This window comes from Echinops telfairi, unplaced genomic scaffold (assembly GCF_000313985.2).
Source record: "Echinops telfairi isolate 266 unplaced genomic scaffold, ASM31398v2 ScPeMD7_3;HRSCAF=10, whole genome shotgun sequence".
In the NCBI taxonomy this organism is placed as follows: Eukaryota; Metazoa; Chordata; class Mammalia; order Afrosoricida; family Tenrecidae; genus Echinops; species Echinops telfairi.
The window spans coordinates 464,289-472,108 of NW_022103899.1; the positions used below are offsets into that span (position 1 = coordinate 464,289).

The window sequence follows — 7,820 nt, forward strand, 5'->3', positions numbered from 1 at the left end:
ACCCTATGGGATGACATTGCAAGGATATAGAGATTACCCCCCAAAGTCATAGGCAAAATGCTGGGGCTCCTTTGGAGGCAAAGTTAAATTCTTTATTGGATGTACTCTATAAATCTTTATATCCAAGACAAACACTGAAATTCTGATTATACTATCTGATAATTCCACATTAAGTCCATTGTAAGCTTTTCTCAACTGTCTAATGAATCGTCATAACACAAATGTTTTGAGCCTCATTTTGCTAAATAATTACTCTGCTATACCAAAAATTATTCTCTGGACTAAAGGAAGTTAGGTAAATACTGGTGATTAATAAGCAGCATGTCCACAGTAAAATTCACACAAGTGAATCTCTTCTGCATTGTTATAATGAAAATGTCAAATAAAAGTTATATTTAAATGAATTCTTTTTCTCTCTTATCTAGTCAGCAATTAGATGTTTTGCTGCTTACTGTCTAAGATATCATTAATTAAGTACTGATTTAGCATAGTCTTCAAACTCACAGGCAGTAGTGATTACTCTAATAGAGTAATGAAAGAGTCCGTTCAAACTATAACTATGATTGCTAATGATGCTAAAGTCATTTCCTTGTAAATACAGCAAACTAGGAATTTAATGTTTACATGCAAGAATAAATAAACAGGGAGGCTTCAAAAAGTTCAAAGAAGATTCCATTATCTTTTCATTCTCTTTTCCCATAAACTGTTTGTACATGTTTCAAAGCTTTAAAAGTCTGTAAGAAATGAAAGGATATTTTCAGAATACAACCACTGGAAATGAATATGACTAAGTAAGATACGTTGAGTACCTTGAGATATGAAATGAGTATTTAGGTTGAATTATATGCTTCACGTTCTCCAGTTTTCTATACTTAAAACTTAACATTTTTTCATGATATTCTATCATGGATAGAAAAAATTAGGAATGAGAAGAACAGCAAAATTCTACTAAAAAATAAAATATGTGCTTAAAATGGTTGACACTTGGGTTTGTGTAAATGTCGTATGCCATGCTACCAGAGAAAGGAAAGGTTTAAATCAAACTGGTATTATTGAATATGACATAAAGTATGTAGTACACTATGGGAAATCAGTAAACTACTGAACAGCAGATAAATCGTTGGATACTATTTTAAATATCGATGAACTCATTAACTTCACATGTACAGTTTTATACACAGTGAACTGTTCAATCCCGAAACATCTTGATCGAACTCATCAAACTGCACTCCTTCCAGTTAAGGGCTTATTCCTTCTCTCGTTTTCTACAAATCCCAAAACAACTTGTTTAAAAGGAAATTTGAACAAAAACAGATCTGAAAACAGTAAAAGTTACGCAGGCTATAATTCCCTTCCACTCACCCCAACCGAGGGAACTGTGGGACTGAGGCACTTCTGCTGAGGGCGTGCTGACTCCCGGCAACCCCGGCAGGTGGCGCTGCCCCAGGGCTTCCGAGGACCTCCCTCTGCAGGGAAGGAGAGAGCCTGTCTTTCTCCCTCGGAGTGGCTGGTGGTTTCAAACTGCTGACCTGTTACAGACCTCTTTCTTTTCTTTCTTTCTTCCTTCCTTCCTTCCTTCCTTCCTTCCTTCCTTCCTTCCTTCTTTCTGTTTTCATTACGATGCCCTTTCCTATGACTATCGTTCAAAACAGGAACTCAAAAGAAGTTACTGGGTTTTTCAAAAGCCCATCCCTGGCCAATGCCCACTGGTCTGCACAATGCCACCATAACAGTTAGGAAATCTCCCCCAACATTACCACAGCTCTTGGCAGAGTGTGGTACTGATGGAATCGAAAGTCACAAACATTCACTATTAGTTGACTACTAGCTCACACCATAAAAGATGGGGAATGTGGGCAGGCAATTTCATTTTATGTTTAGTCTGGAAATCTCTATGATGTTTCTTAAAAGTTAGGGTGAAACTGTTAAGGAAGAATCTGATTTTCTTGGCCAAACAGTTCTATTTTCTTTTGTTTTTCCAGAGAGCAATCTAGCTCGGAAGAAATACAGAATGCTCGTTAGAAGCAAGGATGGCAGTATTTCATCTCACGTCTTTTGAGCACCTTCCCAGGATGGACCAGACCCAGGATTTGGTGAAGTCGGGGTCAGTGGAAAGCAGGAAAGCACTAGAGGAAACGGCCGACACCGTGGCTGCAACAATGGGCGCTAACACAACAATGGTGAGGATGGCGCAGGACCAGGCTGTGTCCCTTCCATTGTACGCAGGGTCGCCAAGATCGGAAGTGACTTGACAACAATGAGAACCCTGGAGGCGCAGTGGGTTACGTGCTGCTAACCACAAAATCAACAGTTCGAAATCACCAGCAGCCCCACAAGAGAAAGATGAGGCTTTTTACTCTTACAAATTCACGGGAGCAGTTCTACTGCATCCTATCAGGTTGCTCTGAGTCTGAATCGACTCGTGGCAGCAAGTCTGGGTTTTTGAGAACAATATACTGAAGAATACCAATACTAACTTTCAAGTGTCGAGAGTTTGTTTGGTATTTTTTGTAATGATTCAGTTATTCAGAGAAACAGAGGGAGGGGAGTGTAAAGCATTTACATTTGGCATTTGCTTTCTGCAGTCTTACAGGAATAGATTCTGTATTAAAGGTCAGTGAATCTGCCAACGCTGGACTCTAGAATCAATTTTAATTTCCTTTGTTAAAGCAAGCAAAAACAAAAAGCCACACAGGCTAAGAAAAACAGGCATGGAAAGCTCTATGTACACGACTTCAGCATGTAAATCAAAACGAGGAACCTATCAAGTTTCTCATTACAAATTATGTGCTATCATTATATGAAAAATAAACAAGCATACATAACAATCACTAAAGGTAATTTTCAGAAAAAGGTAACTACTAAGGGAATGTTAAGAAAAATCATGACTCCCAGACTGAGATAAAAATACTCACAGGTTCCAGATTTAAATTCTACTCATTAATCATTCTATTCCTCTCATTAATCTTTGAGAGAACCAGTTCAAAAGACAATCAGAAGAGCAGACATATTATGACCAGAATTTTTAAGTGAGTGTGCAAATGAAGGCAACACTCATTTTCCACAGGGGGGGGGGTGCTGCGAGTGGGGAAGCGGTAACACTGAACCTCTACTGCTGAAAGCATCCCATGTTTCTCTATAGACGAAATGCCTTTGCGTTGACATCATTTACAATTGACAGCTGTCGAACAACTCAAGGACAATGAAAGACTAGAGACCCCACATACCTCGACTGGCCCCGGGCCACCCTCACAGTCGCTATGCTTGAGCCTGTGTGAATCCATCTCATTAGGGTCCCCCACATTTTTACCGATGCTCTCTACTTTTGCCGGTATGACATTCCTCCCCAGGGACTGGGTCCCTCCTGGTAACATGTCCATAGCATAGGAGACAAAGTCTCTCCATCGTGGTCTTTAAAGAGCACTCTGATTGGTCTTCCAAGATGTTCATGATTCTGCTCATTCTTCTGGTTGTCCATGGTACTTCCACAATCTTCGCCCACGCCACCACCCAAATGCCTCAATTCTCCTTCTGCCTTTCTTCTTACGTATTCAGCTCTCCCATGTACACCACATGATCAAAAATGTCATGGGTCGCGCCAGGTGTCCCTCAAGCTGACATCTTTGCATGTAAAAGAGGCCGGCCTTTTGCAGCAGATTTGCCTCGTGCACTGCATCATATGATTCCTTGGCTGTTCCTTCCCTGGGTGTTGATTGTGGATCCAAACTGAAATCATTGACTGCTTCCATGTTTTCTCCATTTATTGTGATGCTACCTATTGGCCCAATCATAAGGATATTTGCCTTGCTTTTCATTGAGATGTAATCCATACTAAAAGCTTAAGTCCTTGATTTTCATTAATAAGCTCTTCGAATCCTCTTCACTTTCCACAAGTAAAAATGAGCCATCTGCATATTGCAGGCTGTTAATGAGCCTTTCTCCCACCCGGATGCTGGGTTCTTCATACAATCCACTTGCTTGGGCTATTTGCTCAGCATGCAGATTGAATCAGTACGGTACAAGGAAACAGCTCTGGCACACAGCTTGCCTGATCGTAAACCACAGAGTTTGCCGTTGGTCTGCTGGAATGACTTCTTCTTGGACTGTGGACAGGTTTCTCAGGAGCACAATCGAGTGTTCTGGAATTCTCAGTCTTCAAAATGTTATCCATAATTTGCTATGAGTCATACAGTTAAAAGCCTTTGCATAGTCATTAAAACACAATGCAATTCTTTCAGGTATTCTCTGCTTTCAGCCAAGATTTATCTGACATTCAGCAATGAGAGTCCTAATTTCATATCCTCTTCTGAATTTGGCTTGAATTTCTGGAAGTTCCCTGTCGATGTACTGATTTCAATAACCATTTTAAAATTATCTTTAGCAATTTTTTTAACTTGTGTATTATTGATTATATTGATGATATCATTTGTAATATTAATGATATGGTTTCATATTTGGTTGGATCACCTTTCATTGGCAAGGGCAGAAATGTGGATATCTTCCAGGCAGGTGACCAGGTAGCTGTCTTCCAAATATCTTGGTACACAAAGTGCAAGCCTCCAGCACCACATCCTTTGGTTAAAACATCTGAATTGGTTTCCCATCAAGCCTGGACCCCTGCGTTTACATGGCCAATGCCACCAAGGTGGCCTGCACTTCCTCCTTCAGTACTATCAGTGCTTGATCATGTGCTACCTCCCGAAACGGCTGAACAGGGACCAAATCTTTTTTAATTCAACAACTACGTGTATCCCTTCTATCTTTTTTGATGCTTCCTGTTTTCCTTCAATATTAGTCAACATTATTGTAAAGACCCTTAAACTAGTCTTTTTGTCTCCAATTTGTCCATCTCCCTCATCCAGTTTCCACAATGTATTAGAATACCCTTTCTAAGCCTAATCTAATTGTATTCTTCTCCTGCTTGAAATATTTCGCCTCTTTTATTGAATAGGATCAAGTTACAATGTACTTTTAAAGTGTCCTGGGAGAAGTCTCCCTCCCATCCCTACACCTTCACCCTGTTCTCACCCTGCCCTTACGGATGATTATTTCCACTGGTCTCTGGTTTCATTCTCCCCACGTTTCTTTAAAAACAAAAATCTGCATATGTAAAAGCTGCCCCTTTTTCCTTCTAAAAAGGAACTATATCGCCTATCCGTTTTGTATTGGGCAGTCATTTCAATTTGGCCCAGTGGTATCATTTATCCTTATTCTTTTTAGTATAAATGTTCATTCGATCCGTCTCCTATGAGCAGACATTGTAGGTGACTTCCAGTACTGTGTTTTACAAACATTACAGTGGGAAACTAGGAACCCATGTCACTCCATGTTTATGCAGCTACCTCATCGTGGTCACTTCCTAGAACTAGGCCTGAGTAAATGCACACAGGGTGTTGTTAGATTTTACCAAATTCTCATGATGTTAGTTGTCTGGATGATCTAGTACTGCTATGATGGAAGATGGCTTTGACTAAGAGAAACTCATTTTCTCCCACTTGAGGAGGTTGGAAGTTCAAATCCAGAGACCGGCACTAGGCAAAGAAAGCTTCTCGCCCTCTCGGCTCTGTGGAAACACTGTTGTCTCTTCTCAGCTTCTACTCCCAGATTCCTTGGCAAACACGTGGCTAGTCTCTTCCCCTCCATGTAATCCTGCTCGCTTACAAAAGAAAGCCCTTTCAACACATGCTTGGGGAGAATAATCCGATCCATAACATTAGTACCTCCTCACATTCCCACTCCGGAGGTGTGAGGGGCGCCTGGCTTCTCGTAGGCATGCCAACCAAGTGCTGAGCTTCCGCGATGGTAAAAAACAATTGTTTGTGTGCTTTAATCTGCATTGTTCTTATCATGAGTGCAATTGAATACCTTTTCACAGGTTGTTACATATCAAATCTGTATTTGGTAAGATGTCTGTTCGTCTCTTTTGCTCAGGTTTTAGAAATCATGATATGAATCTTTTCTTTCCAAAGAAAAATTAATTTAACAAGTGCTACAGCAAAGTCTTCAACCTTTTGTTTCCGAAGATAAAGCGAGTAAAATGTTTTTAAAATAAGGAACTAGCAATGGAAGAACAATGTACGAATGAACTGAAAAAAATATATTACTAGAAACAATATTGTTAACTTTCATACTGTGTTCCCGGTACATCAAGTGAGAGCCATTTTTTCAAATGTGTTCAAGCTGTGATTTTATAATGTCACCCAGCACAAATGATCCCACAAAGAAGCACGTCGCTGAGAAAGGTCAAAGTTGGGCAAACAAGATGGAGAAACTTTGCACCAGCATAGGGTCTCTAAGCACCTACCTCACTAGTACAGGTCATCCTCCGAGGGTGAGGAGCTTCCTGCTGCAGCTGGTACACTGCGAGAAGGTAGAAAATAAGAGATGTCAGTTTCCTGGATGAAGAATCGCGTATGCTAGAATCACAAATGGGTGCTTTTATATTTTTAATTGCAATTGGAGTGACGATTCACAGAGCAGATCATTATCTATCAAATTATTACCCTGAGGCCCAGCAAGGCGCCCAGCCCAGCAAAACGAGCAGGAGTGATGGCAGCAGCCACAGGGAAAGGAGAAGGACTGATTTGAAAATGAAACAAAAGGTTATGAAACAGGAAGGTGGAAAGCCAGCCAATGCTCACAAATCAAGTACAGTAACAGTTACAGCAATCTTCAGAATCAAAGAAAAGATTTTCCAATCTGTTAATGGATCAGCTCTGCTGAGAGCTACAAAAAAATCAAAATAAAACCAGACCCACTGCCATCAAGTGGAACCCAACTCACAGCAACCCTAGAGAGAATTTCCAAACGTGCAGACCTTTACCGGTTCACAAAGTCTCATCTTTCTCACCCGGGAGCATTTAATGTGCACAATACATGTGCGCGCGCGCGCGCACACACACACACACACACACAGCGAGACTATAGCATTGTACATGTTTGAAAAGTCTTCAATTTACACTTCTTGCCCATTCCATTCCCTACTGCAAGGTTTGATCTTTTCTCTTTCCCCCAACAATCTCAACTGAATAAGCATTGGCAGAGTAAAACAGAGACATGAGTAAAAGAAGCTCTTGCAGAATCACAGAACAATTGCTCATATCCCACTATGTGAAAGACAAAGCAAAACCCCTAACAGCACGTTGCATCTTTAGACGAGGACTTTGAACCACTTCTGATGAATTCAGCCGTGGCCTACTCAGCAAAACCGAAACAGACCCAAATCTTTTCAATGCGGTTAGTACAGAACGGGGACAATTACAGGGCACAGCCGTGGCAGGGAAACTGGAGAGGCACAGAGCGGGAGGTGCGGCACTGGCTTGGGGAGCCACAGTCGAGCCCTGGGCCACCATCTTCCAGGCAGGCATTCTGGTTTTGGACTCAGCCAGTCAGGACATCTGGTTGCTAAGCAACACACATGCTGCCCTGGTTTTCTAAGAGGGAGAGTTAAGTTTCTGGCAGGGCTTTGACGGGAAAGTTTCTCCTATTCCAGCAAGCGTTCCGGGTCACCCGAGTTTCAAAATTTCGTATCTGTTCTAGTGTCGCTCCATTGGCTGTAAGTGACCTGCAACCACACTGCACGGTTCCAAGTCCTGCTTCTGATATTAAAAGTAAGATGCCCTTTTTAATTTTATAGCTGTTGTACAAAATAAAAGTGACCCAATCACATTTTGAATGACTTTCGCTCTTCTTGAACATCCCGACATGGACTAATTTAAATAGAAAATGTCCACTGTACAGATTTGATTATCATTTAGGGAACTGTTTTCTACGAAGAGAAATTTAGACTGCATCATAGACGGAGGGTGAATGTGCTGTAG

General features: G+C 41.2%; 1 long non-coding RNA gene across 1 annotated transcript in view; it reads right to left on the reverse strand.

Moving 5' to 3' along the window:
- Positions 1 to 7,820, reverse strand: part of LOC123522235 — a 16,754-nt gene that overhangs the window by 5,563 nt on the left and 3,371 nt on the right. The window contains exon 2 of the long non-coding RNA XR_006680517.1: positions 6,305 to 6,360. This is a non-coding gene — a long non-coding RNA (uncharacterized LOC123522235). The remainder of the gene's footprint in view (positions 1 to 6,304; positions 6,361 to 7,820) is intronic.